Source organism: Trichomycterus rosablanca, chromosome 25, assembly GCF_030014385.1.
Source record: "Trichomycterus rosablanca isolate fTriRos1 chromosome 25, fTriRos1.hap1, whole genome shotgun sequence".
Taxonomy (NCBI): domain Eukaryota; kingdom Metazoa; phylum Chordata; class Actinopteri; order Siluriformes; family Trichomycteridae; genus Trichomycterus; species Trichomycterus rosablanca.
The window spans coordinates 13,247,451-13,261,988 of NC_086012.1; positions in this window are offsets into that span (position 1 = coordinate 13,247,451).

A 14,538-nucleotide genomic window follows, 5' to 3' on the forward strand; every position below is an offset into this window, starting at 1 on the left:
CGTACCAGTCAACTAAAATTATAGTTAAGGGATGATTTTAATATGGTTATGAATAACTCGCAAGAAGTAAAGCAGCTAATCCATAACGTTTTCTGATGGAGAAATTTTAATCCAGCAATCTGACATTTATATGAACTCTAGGGCCTCTGCTGGACATTTTGAAACTTCCACAAATTTGACAGCTTTTTCGGATCAACCTACATGTGTGAATCAGCCTTTTCTCACATGAAAATAATGAAGTCTAAATATGGGTCCATCCTTCTGATGAACATCTGAAAATCTGCTGCATGGCAAATTTTTATCTTCCAAAGGGGGGCCTGACAGAAAAAGTTTGGGAACCACTGCACCGGATTAAACAAAATGTACCTGAAATAACAAAAATAACAAAGACTTTAGCTCACAATCTAGACTAGACATGTGATTAATCTCTTCCAGTTTAGAGTATAAAACTAAAGAAGTTGGTATTCTCCCAGCTATTTTAACTGATCATGGGAAATGCTGAAATATGAAATTAGATGCCTAGCAATTTGTAAAGGGAATGCAGCATGTTTGAGGTTGTGGAGGTGGGCTTAGCATCCAAGTTATAATTTGACACTCTGCTAAACTGGTGGGACCACAGCATCTTATGTGCTGAAAAAGGACTTAATGTACTGGACTTTACAACACTCAACCAAATTATCAAAATAAAGTGGATTAAAAATGATTTTTAAAATCCTTTAGGTAGGACTGGGCGATTTTCATGATTACACTGTGTGCACAATTATTAGGCAAGTGAGTATTTTGACCATATCATAATTTGTATGCATCTTTTCCAACTCCAAGCTGTATAAACTTGAATGCTTATTGTATTTAAGCACATCAGGTATTGTGTATTTGTGTAATGTGGGAGGGTGTAGCCTAAGGAGATCAACACCCTATATTGAGGTGTGCATAATTATTAGGCAGCTTCTTTTTCTCAGGCAAAATGGGCCAAAAAAGAGATTTACGTGACTCTGAAAAGTCAAAAATTTTAAAATGTCTTTCAGAGGGATGCAGCACTATTGAAATTGCTAAGATATTGGGCCGTGATCACAGAACCATCAAACGTTTTGTTGCAAATAGCCAACAGGGTCAAAAGAAACGTGTTAAGAAAAAAAGATGCAAATTAACTGCCAAAGATTTGAGAAGAATTAAACGTAAAGCTACCAGGAACCATTATCTTCCAGTGCTGTCATATTCCAGAACTGCAACCTAACTGGAGTACCCAGAAGTACAAGGTGTTCAGTGCTCAGACATGGCCAAGGTAAGGAAGGTTAAAACCAGACCACCACTGAACAAGACAAATAAGTTGAAGCGTCAAGACTGGGCCAAGAAATATCTGAAGACAGATTTTTCAAAGGTTTTATGGACTGATGAGATGAGAGTGACTCTTGACAGACCAGATGGACGGGACCATGGCTGGATCAGTAACAGGCACAGAGCTCCTCTTCTACTCAGATGCCAGCAAGGTGGAGGTGGGGTACTCCTATGGGCTGGTATATAAAGATAAGCTAGTTGGACCTTTTCGGGTTGAAGATGGACTTAAAATCCACTCCCAAACCTACTGCCAGTTTTTAGAAGACACTTTCTTCAAGCAGTGGTACAGGAAAAGGTCTGCATCTTTCAAAAAGACCATGATTTTTATGCAGGACAATGCTCAATCACATGCATCAAAGTACTCCACTGAGTGACTAGCCAGTAAAGGCCTAAAAGATGAAAGAATAATGACATGGCCCACTTCCTCACCTGACTTAAACCCTATTGAGAACTTGTGGGCCCTTCTTAAAGGGGAGATTTACGGTGAAGGAAAACAATACACCTCTCTGAACAGTGTCTGGGAGGCTGTGGTTGCTGCTGCACAAAAAGTTGATCATCAACAGATCAGGAAACTGACAAACTCCATGAATATAAGGCTTATGGCTGTTATTAAAAAGAAGGGTGACTATATTGATCACTGTTATTTTTTTTAATGTCAGAAATGTTTATTTGTTAATTTTAAGTTGTTTGTTTATTATTCTCACTTTAACAGATAAAAATAAACAAGTGAGATGAGAAAATTTTAGTTTTTTATTTAGTTGCATAATAATTCTGCACACTAATAGTTGTCCAATAATTATGCACGCATAGCTATTTTCCTAAGAAAGCCAAAACCTCACTTTTACTTTCTTAAATATTCAGGTTTGAGGTTTATTAACATTTTGAATTGACTAAAAGCACAGTAGTTGTTCAATAATAACATTTATCCTCAAAAATACAACTTGCCTAATAATTGTGCACACAGTGTAATTCGGTTAATTCGCATTAACGTTTTCACCCGATGTTAGAATGTGACCATCGCGATTGTTTACATACTTTATATTTTTATTAAAATATCAACATGTCACGAGGCAGAAACTGACCAGACGCTCTCAGAATATAAATCAGGGAAAGTTTAATAACAAATAGGCAAAAACAGTGTACAAACCCAGAGGATAGACTAAAACAGTAGCCGGAAGACAACAAGGATTATACACGGTAACGGTTAGATTCAGAAATAAGAAGCGCAAACACAATCGGCAAAACGAGACACAAACAGAATCATTTAATTAAGATTCACTGAATCAAACACCGCTGAACTGAATCAAAACTCCAGAGCCGATGAGTGTGTTCAGGATTGGCTGACCGGGACATGTGACATTACAATTTCAACAATTTACTGTTTTAGATCCTAATATTTATATTGATATAATTAATGTAATGGATAAAAAATTATAATAAATATTAGGAACCTTCTTACCCAACATTTTAGTATATGAACTATCTCTCACATACCTGGAGACATTACAAAAAGGCAGTTAATTTGGACTTTATAGTATAAATTCATAATTAATAATAAAATAAGAGATGTACTTTTTAAAATACTTTATAAACGCTATCCAGTCAATGCTAGATTGAGCAATTTTTTTAATATTTCTGGTAGATGTACCTTCTGTAATTGCTTTTACCCATTAATCTTTTTTTTTGTTTTGTTTTTGAATGCGTCTATACATTTTTCTTTTGGGTCGATGTGTTCTGGGATTTGGGAAAAAAAATTGGTATCTGAAAATATATTTTAAAAACAATAATTTTGTATATTGTTAAATTTAGTGTAAAAACAAAATTGACATGTTTATGTATATATGATATGTATGCTAATGTAATATTGTTTAAAAATAAAAGTTACTTTTAAAAAAACTTGAGAGGATTTTTGAGTCGAGAAAAAAGTGTAACGGAGCACAAAAAAAAAAAACGCAGGGGCGAGAAACTGTTTAATTTAAAAGTGAGACGGAGAGAAGCGTGATTAAAAAAAAGCTCAGCCAAAAGCAACAAACTGACTAAATATAAAATACAAAATGAACTCAAAATTGAACTCTGATTTTTGGTTTTCAATACTTTTGGCCGTATTTTGACACCATAGGAGACACTCCCATAGGGAACCGTTGTAAGGGGCTGGAAATTTTTCTGTGCAGCTTTAATGCTACTTTTACTTTCAACATTTAAATGTTAAATACTTTGGTACTTCTACTCAAGTGGAGGTAAATAGTATTTTTACTTTTACTACTACTTTTACTGGAGTAATATTTCACCTTGGATATCTACTTCAACTCAGCTACATGGTTTGTGTACCTTGTCCACCACTTACATTAGACAAAATGAACTAGTGCATATTCATAATGAATTAATTGATTAATGATTATTAATTGAATTACATGTAGAAATAAATTATTACTTACTCATGAAATAAGAGATGAATGAATGCTATTTCATGTACCTGCACTATAATGTTAAAGGTACAGTAGTGTGTTTATGAATCTGTTCATTTAGTGCAGGTAAACCTTATGAATCCAGCCACATGGCTCCGTGTTTAGCCAAAATTATTATAATAATAAATCCTCAGGAAAGTGAAGGGAGATTAATTTATGCAACAAAAAAAGAAAGAAAGAAAAAATATCTGAACTGTATATTGCCTTTACTACTTTGATATCACATTATGTAATGTATGCTAATATAATGTACTGTGTTTTAACAAGAACGACCTATTAACAAGTCATTATAAACATCAATCTTCCACTTCATATACCAAACTGACATTAAAGCAATTTAAAAAACAAGAATTGTAATATATACTGTATATATATGTGTATATGTGTGTGTGTGTGTGATATATATATATATATTGTAAGGTGTGTGGCGTCTGTGGGACTTACCACTCTTCCCCGACGTCACAAGCCTTACAAAGCAGTTCTGAGCTAGGCCTTAAGAATTAGGCCAGCTCGTTAGGGTGAACGACCTGCAGCTGCGGTTCCCTTATATAAGGGCACGCCGCCTGGCTGCAGGTGTCGCACCTTCTGCTTTCATTTCTCTTTTTGCTTTGGGCACTGTGGTGTCTGTGGGGACTGCTGACGGCTCCCCCACGCTTCTTTTTAGCCTTAGAGGTACCCCCGGTGGCATAAGGCCATCAGGGTGTGTAGACCGCAAGGTTGAGGTAATTAGCCTTTCTTTTACCTTCTTAGAAGTAGCGTGGTGCGATGTCGTGCAGTCCTCGTACTGTTTTTATTTTTACCCGTTAGCATTTAGCATTAGCGGGTGAAGCCAGCCCCGTGACACGGCGCTGGTCCTCTCACCGCTAATGTCACCCCTAGCCAATCTAGCGGTGGTATTCGGCAACCGGTGGGTGGCGACTCCGTAAGACACTCGGTTGGTCTGCCAGTACCCCCCGGTTCGAATCCGCACTAGGAGCTTGGTGAACTGCTTTGTTAACCGGTTCTCTTTACTTAGTTTTCATAGCAGAGTGGCTCTAGCTGCGGCTGATAACGGAGCCCTCTGTTTCCCCCGAACTTCGCCTGGGGCGATTTCGGGGCTTTTTCGGGGCTTTTGTCTGCAACCGCTGGGTGGCGACACCGCTAAGTGCGTGGCTGTACTGCCAGCTTCCACGGTTCGAATCCGCACCCTTTTTGTGTGCTTTAACAGATTGGCTCTAGCTGCGGCTGATGAAGGAGTCGTCTGTTACCCCGAACTGCGCCAGAGGCGATTTCGGAGCTTTGTAGCTGAAAACATTTAGTCTGGGATTCTGCAACCGCTGGGTGGCGACAGCGTCCTTTCTCTCCCACGTAACATATATATTTTTTTTTTATAAAAAATCACGTCAATTCAGTAACCAAATGTGCGTAAATTTAAAACTGTAGAAAAGTTGCCTTATTACAAGAACATGCTGTAACATTTACTTCTGCTTACCTGACCTCAGGACTTTATCCCGAATCCCACGGCGGTTATAGGACCAAATAGTCCATAACCAATGTCTGTTCTTGTGTGTGTTTTCATTAAACACTGACGTCGCCAATTCAGCCCAGATTGGAGAAGAATAATTCTGGGGTTTTTTTTGAATATTGGATGCTTTAAAAAATACAAATATGGCCTCAGTGCCTCCAGCAAGTCCCCAAACATCAGCGCGTTTTTGATGCGAGCCCTTCCTAAAACGCCCCATGTTGAGCTAAAAACAAAAGAAGAGTTAAAACCTTTCAGTTAAAATCCAGCCCATAGGCCCACAGTAATTATTTTCTTGTGCCTTGTAAAACAATTTGATTTACCATGTTTGTTCAAACTCTTTGTTCAGTACGACTGAATGTTCAATATCTGAATGCTAAATAATTCCTATATATATATATATATATATACACTGCTCAAAAAAATAAAGGGAACACTAAAATAACACATCCTAGATCTCAGTAAATGAAATATTCCAGTTGAAAATCTTTATTCATTACATAGTGGAATGCATTGAGAACAAAATAACATAAAAATGATCAATGTAAATCAAAATTATTATCCCATGGAGGTCTGGATTTGAAATCATACTCAAAATCAAAGTGGAAAATCCAATTACAGGCTGATCCAACTTCAGTGGAAATTCCTCAAAACAAGTTAAAATGAGGCTCAGTAGTGTGTGTGGCCTCCACGTGCTAGAGGTAGCATGAGGCGGTGTCTACAACCCACAGAAGTTGCTCAGGTAGTGCAGCTCATCCAGGAAGGGACATCAATGTGAGCTGTGGCAAGAAGGTTTGCTGTGTCTGTCAGCACAGTGTCCAGAGCATGGAGCAGATACCAGGAGACAGGCCAGTACACCAGGAGACGTGGAGGGGGCCGTAGGAGGGCAACAACCCAGCAGCAGGACCGCTACCTCCTCCTTTGTGCCAGGAGGAACAGGAGGAGCAGTGTCAGAGCCCTGCAAAATGACCTCCAGCAGACCACTAATACCCATGTTTTTGCTCAAACTGTCAGAAACAGACTCCATGAGGGTGGTATGAGGGCCCGACGTCCACAAGTGGGGCTTGTGCTTACAGCCCAACATCATGCAGGGCGATTGGCATTTGCCACAGAACACCAAGATTGGCAGATTCGCCACTGGCGCCCTGTGCTCTTCACGGATGAGAGCAGGTTCACACTGAGCACGTGGCAGATGTGACAGAGTCTGGAGACGCCGTGGAGAACGTTCTGCTGCCTGCAACATCCTCCAGCATGACCGGTTTTGGCAGTGGGTCAGTAATGGTGTTGGGAGGCATTCCTTTGGAGGGCCGCACAGCCCTCCATGTGCTAGCCAGAGGTACCCTGACTGCCATTAGGTACCGGGATGAGATCCTCAGACCCATTGTGAGACCATATACTGGTGCAGTGGGCCCTGGGTTCCTTCTGATGCATGACAATGCTAGGCCTCATGTGGCTGAAGTGTGTCAGCAGTTCCTGCATGATGAAGGCATTGATGCTATGGACTGGCCTGCCCGTTCCCCAGGCCTGAATCCAATCGAGCACATCTGGGACATCATCCACCAATGCCACGTTGCACCACAGACTGTCCAGGAGTTGACTGATGCTTTAATCCAGGTCTGGGAGGAGATCCCTCAGGAGAACATCCGCCGCCCATCAGGAGCACGCCCAGGCGTTGTAGGGAGGTCATACAGGCACGTGGAGGCCACACACACTACTGAGCCTCATTTTAACTGGTCTTGAGGAATTTCCACTGAAGTTGGATCAGCCTGTCATTTGATTTTCCACTTTGATTTTGAGTATGATTCCAAATCCAGACCTCCATGGGATAATAATTTTGATTTACATTGATCATTTTTATGTTATTTTGTTCTCAACGCATTCCACTATGTAATGAATAAAGATTTTCAACTGGAATATTTCATTTGTTGAGATCTAGGATGTGTTATTTTAGTGTTCCCTTTATTTTTTTGAGCAGTGTATATATATAAAAATATATATAATATACACTATACTAGACCATTGCACCTACTTTTGCACCTTCTTGAATCTATATTTATTGTAGATTTTCTCAGCTTCACATACCATGTAGGTGCACGTCTGTAGTTCTACAGTTTTTCAAAAGTTAGTATTGAACCTGCAGTTCTCACAGACCATCGATCTATCATTTAATACAGCTGACGGGACAGATAATTTAAAACAACTCACTTCTACTTAATAAAGATTTCGAACACATGACATATGACATTAACAAAGAACATCATAGACAAGCTGTTGATGCATGCTCAATAAATAGACAAGCATGTATAACTATTCAATATATTGGGAATTGATGAAATATGAAGTCAGATGTTTAGCTATTAAAATAAGTAAAATGATTGTCAATGAAAAACGAGTAGAAGAGGAAACTATTATTAAAGAAATTATTACGCTTAGTGATAATCCAAATCCAAAGAAGTTCAAATGTATGGTAAAATTACAAGGAAATTTAGATAATATTTTTGAGGAAAAAGCAAAGGGTGCATTTATCAGATCAAGACACAAATGGTTTGAAAAAGGAGAAAAAAATACAAAATACTTTTATGGCCTAGAAAAAAGAAACTGAAACTTTTGATTATAAACGGTGCATGAATGGTGTTGTTGCAAAATATTAGTTTTCAAAATATTTCAAATCATATTACTTATTTCTATCAATTTCACATTTTACATTTTTCTGCTGCTGTTGTGGTTCAGATTAGGGCTGGGTATCAACACTAATTTCCTGGATCGATTCGATTTGATTCACAAGGTCCCGATTCGATTCGATTCAATTCATTTCGGTTCAACACAGTTAGGCAGATTTGAGTTACATTAACAGGTTTTGTATGAATATGTAAAGATGTTCAGAGAACGAATGTGATAATTGTACAAAGTACATAATATTTTCATTATTAAAAATATGTGTATTTTGTTTACATAAACAATTAATCCAAAACAAAAAACAGTAACATTAATGTTTTATTACTATTTTATATGTCTGACACACTACAACAGTGTAAATGTAATGTAAACATACACCTGGCTGTTGAACAGCTTCACACTACACGACTTTCTGATTTGCCGGGTCGCTGTACAGTTCACACTACACCACTCACAGGCGATGGGGGGTTTTACACTACACCATCTATCACCAACTGGAATCACAGGCGAGCTTCTCTGCTCTCCCAAACTACGTTTTGTCACAAAAACAAACGTGAGAAGTGACTAGGGGTTTAATGATACCACGTCCAAGCATGCAGATCAACAAGTAGCGAGAGATCAAAGTGAGAAAAATAAAGAGATCTGAGTGGATCTGGCAACGCGAGCAGCATGGATTGTTCTGTAGTGAGTTGGAGGTTAATAAATATTTTTTTTTGTAGAGAACGAACAGGTCAGAAATGCTGTAAAACTTGTGTGTGTGCTGATGTATTCTGATGGAAACTATATTACACCCCTGAACCACCTGTTTATAACCTCTCCCCTGTGTTTCCCCTCGCTGTTTCACACACTGATTGAGAGGCGAGTTTTGATCGCAGACAGAACACCGAGTTGCTCCCGAATCTAGCGCCGACCTGTCACCGAGCGAAAATCAGGGCATAAAATCATGTAGTGTGAACCAGACATAACTTGAGCTTCTGCCATGCTGAACTGATGTGCAAGTCAGATCTCGATGCGCAAAAAAAACAGTGGCTAGTCATGCGAAATTAAAGGGGGTAACCATAGTAACAGATTTCCGTGTACACCGTAAAAAAGAGGGGGGAATTTAAAAGATCGATCTCGCGTTTATATGAATCGATATCGAATCATTCAAATAAAGATCGATTCGAATCGAAAAATCGATTTTATAAACCCACCCCTAGTTAAGATAACAGGTTAGCCAGTTAAGTAAATTACTGCAGCACTTTTAGTTTAGAAGTTAATGTTATGCTAAACATGCTGTACAGTCTTACCACAAAGGTTATTTTGTTACAATGGCCGCCCATGTGGTTTGATTTAATTATTTTTTTTTTTTTACCTTTGTCAAGATGTTGATAAAGGCTAAACACAGAGGGACAAAGAAATATATAAAACTAGAAGTCAGCTTCTCAGACTTTATTAGTGCTGGAAGTGGTTTTGTGCCAAGTCATTAAAGTAGTAGTGTAACAGTAAGTTTGTTAATGAAGTGTTACTTATGTGTCAGTGCAGCAAAAGTTTATTATACCAGAAAATACCACACTAAAAGTCACATGATCTCAGTCGATGAGCAGGGCATAGAGGTGGATATGGACGTATTTCCAGAACTTGCAAAAATCCAAAAAGTTGTTTTGTCATCTACACTGATGATGGTAAGCTGACTGTGAATTTCAGTTCAAAATCAACAATCATAAAGTTAGTCATTTAACTCTTCTGTATTTAAACACCTCACCAGCAGAATTACTCAAGAACTGACTACTCTGAGCTGACTGAATATGTGATACTCACACCTTGTGGTAGGCATAATGAAATACAAAATGGCCACCTGGTCAAAAAATATTTTGTCATCAACCACTTATTGTTTAAAATATATTTAATGTTTTACTAGAGAAGTTTTCTAAAATACAAGCAGCATTTAAAATGTTTAAATATGTTTGTTATTTCTGATTTCCAGAGTTTACTTTTCTGCACCAAGGCAGTGAAGGACCCTCCTCTCCAAGTCTTACAGATACATGGTTCAACCGGTATTGGACAGCACTAGCGCAAGAAATGTAATTTTATTATTTACATATTTGTACACTTTGTTGTTAAAAACAAATGAATTGGGGTTAAGGAGTTGAATAAAATGGTTAATTTTTTTTGTTGTATTTGTAATAATTGTATTTAGATAGTAGAGCAAATTCTCACTTCCAAGCCATCAGGAATGACTGTGATCAAGGAGTATGAAGAGACTGGGAGTTTGAAAGATTCCACCAGGCGATTAATGGTGAACATCATTGTAGCCCACATGCATGAAAAGGAAGGGTAAGAGGCTTGATGTTCATGACATGAGACTCTTATTTGTAAACAAGGCAAAAATGTTACCAAAAAACATTTCTTTTTCTTCTTTACAGGAGAGCTGTAAGTAAAGCAACAAAAGAGTTTCATGCCCTTGGGATTGTGTCACTCTTCCTATCCTTAAAGGATCCATATTCGAAAAAGGGATATGTGAGTTTACATTATAATCATAGTGTAAATTAAAGATTTTCAGCTACATTTTGGCTTGTTTATTATTTATGTATAAGCAGTCGGGGTGGGCTATATGACCCTAAAATAATATCACAATATTTCAGATTATTTTTGCAATAACTATATTTTTGGCGATATAACAAAACACTGAAAAATATTTTATTTCTTTCAAGAAAACACTATTGCAAAAAAAAAAAAAAAAAATGTTCAGGTTTTATTTAGAATTAATATGAGTTTCAAACACTTCGTAGATAAATGTAAGAAGTTGTAAGAAATATGTTATAATTATGCCCACTTTTCTGTATTTTGTCTTTCAAATAAAAATAATGTAACAATATAAAGTCAGGCGATTTCCATAGTGGTGGCCAGACTGAGACCATTGCTCACACACAGGGGTGGCACAGAAACTGACATTTTTTTTATGTGGTCATTCACTCATTTATCTATACAGGCAGTGAGTGCCATGTAGAATTACATCACGAAGACCCGCATACTAATAATAAGCTTTTTTTCTCTTTCTATTTTCCCTGACAAGTAAAAAACATAATATAGCAACCTTAACATTATGAGGAAGAATTTCAAAGCTATTCATTTGCAATACTTTATCATTTGGCTCCCAACTTGTGTGTAATGATGACACCAAGTTGAACCCCAGAACATGCCAGTGTGAATTTTCTTTCAACAATATGATACAGACTGACCAACACTATTAAGCCAAATCAGCATTGAAAATTTACTTTACTTTTAATAGCCTTCTACAATGCTGGAGCCTCTTAAAACAGAAGATTTTCTTTTAACCCCTTAACGCCGCTTGTCGCGAATTCGCAATGCCGGTTTGTGCTTATTGAATACGTTCCTAGGAACCTTTTGCAAGCACTAGTTTCTCGTAGGACCGGTCGGAGTGGGAACTACATGCGATTCACGGAAGCTAACCTGTCGGATAGTGACTTGTGCATCTTGCGGCTGCAAATTTGGAGAAATTGTTCAATTTGATGCAGGTTGTGCTAAGATAAAAATACGTACAATCTTATTGATTGCTTCTACAGCTGAGATATTGGAATAGATTTAATGTGGCGAATATGTTTTCTGTTATTTGAAGTTTTCTGTTTGTCGCGAATTCGCTACGTCCGACCATAACAGCTACAATCGGCCATAATGTCTGCATATAAATAATGCTGTATTTAGAATGATTTCAGCACTCACGTGCACTTTCTTTAGGAAATGCCATTCTAGTTCATTTGTATAATCATTGTAAAATAGCATGTATGTATGTATCTACTGTATATGTATGTACTGTATGTATGTGTATATATATATATATGTGTGTGTGTATATATATATATATGTTTATGTAGGTATATGTATTATATTATTACATACTATATATATATACAGGGCTGGACTGGGAACAAAATTCAGCCCTGGACTTTTTTCTTGACCAGCCCACTACAAGCACATTGCGCCACACATATCACCCCCTAATCAAATGTTAGATGATTGATATTAATAGTTTTCATCTATCTTACCACTAAAGTTAATAACTCACTATAATAAAAATTAAAATAATAAAAAAATAACTACAAACAAATATATATATATATATTTCCAACACTTTCCTTTGGGATTAATAGTTCTATCCATCTATCACACACATAAAATTTACAATTTCTTAAATGGTTCTATTGGATTTCCCCATCCTGTCTCATTAAACCGCAAGAAATAAAATTAAACCTTTCTTTCATTAAACCTTTAACACTGGTAAATATGCTTTTTTCGCACTTTTACTCACACGTGATTCATGTTTGTTCCAAATTAGTGCATTGCTCCGATGAGCAAAGAAATAAATACTTTATATGTTGACAAGGGAAATTAACCATGTGCGCTATGAACATAATCACTCTAAAAATGTCCTGAACAACTGCATTGTTCCTTTCTGTATTACAGAGGACAAGATAGTGTTTACTTTTTCTGAACAGCAGAGACTAATGGTACCATCTCAAATTATATCCACCGCCCTATGTAGTGCACTATGTTGGACATGACATCATAGAACTTTTACAGAAATCGTCCTTAAAACGGCTGGTTTAAAGCCCCTGATATCCAACAGTAGCTTAGATAACTACTTATTAATCATTAGTGACTGTTAAAAGAAATGTTTTGTACTGTTAGGAAGTACCCTAAGTAGGGCATAGGCGACATTTGAGATGGGCCCACAGTCTCTTCTTAAACGGCGTTACTAACGAAGCAGAGGCTCTGAACTCTAACTTTTCCTTTTCTGCTCTCTGGATATGCTGTAGTTCCTCACTGCCAAACAGGTTGTCCAGTTTCCTGCACTTTTCTGCATCTGCTTGCAGCTTTTTCTGTTTTTTATCACGGGCTTTTTCTGCGCCTCCTTTACGCTTTTTCGACCCTTTCTCCATCTCGCACTCATTCATAGTTTTTGTACTGGTGCTTGTGATTACGGTTTATCCTGGGGGAGGGACATTTCTGTGATTGGCCAATGGACATGCAGTGAGGATACTGTGGTGGGCCAATGCACACTTCAGGATTATTATTCAGGAATATTTAAAACAGAATGTATTTTTCACTCTCTCAGCGGCCCACATACAGAGCGGCCCACCGGGAAAACTCCCGACCGTCCCGATGGCCAGTCCATCCCTGTATATATATATATATATATATGTGTGTATATATATATATATATATGTATATGTAGGTATATGTATTATATTATTACATACTATATATATATATATATATATATATATATATATATATATATATATATATATATATACAGTATATACAGGGGTTGGACAAAATAACTGAAACACCTGGTTTTAGACCACAATAATTCATTAGTATGGTGTAGGGCCTCCTTTTGCGGCCAATACAGCGTCAATTCGTCTTGGAAATGACATATACAAGTCCTGCACAGTGGTCAGAGGGATTTTAAGCCATTCTTCTTGCAGGATAGTGGCCAGGTCACTACGTGATGCTGGTGGAGGAAAACGTTTCCTGACTCGCTTCTCCAAAACACCCCAAAGTGGCTCAATAATATTTAGATCTGGTGACTGTGCAGGCCATGGGAGATGTTCAACTTCACTTTCATGTTCATCAAACCAATCTTTCACCAGTCTTGCTGTGTGTATTGGTGCATTGTCATCCTGATACACGGCACCGCCATTGGATGCACATGGTCCTCCAGAATGGTTCGGTAGTCCTTGGCAGTGACGCGCCCATCTAGCACAAGTATTGGGCCAAGGGAATGCCATGATATGGCAGCCCAAACCATCACTGATCCACCCCCATGCTTCACTCTGGGCATGCAACAGTCTGGGTGGTACGCTTCTTTGGGGCTTCTCCACACCGTAACTCTCCTGGATGTGGGGAAAACAGTAAAGGTGGACTCATCAGAGAACAATACATGTTTCACATTGTCCACAGCCCAAGATTTGCGCTCCTTGCACCATTGAAACCGACGTTTGGCATTGGCAAGAGTGACCAAGGGTTTGGCTATAGCAGCCCGGCCGTGTATATCGACCCTGTGGAGCTCCCGACGGACAGTTCTGGTGGAAACAGGAGAGTTGAGGTGCACATTTAATTCTGCCGTGATTTGGGCAGCCGTGGTTTTATGTTTTTTGGATACAATCCGGGTTAGCACCCGAACATCCTTTTCAGACGGCTTCCTCTTGCGTCCACAGTTAATCCTGTTGGATGTGGTTTGTCCTTCTTGGTGGTATGCTGACATTACCCTGGATACCGTGGCTCTTGATACATCACAAAGACTTGCTGTCTTGGTCACAGATGCGCCAGCAAGACGTGCACCAACAATTTGTCCTCTTTTGAACTCTGGTATGTCACCCATAATGTTGTGTGCATTGCAATATTTTGAGCAAAACTGTGCTCTTACCCTGCTAATTGAACCTTCACACTCTGCTCTTACTGGTGCAATGTGCAATTAATGAAGATTTTCCACCAGACTGGTCCAATTTAGCCATGAAACCTCCCACACTAAAATGACAGGTGTTTCAGTTATTT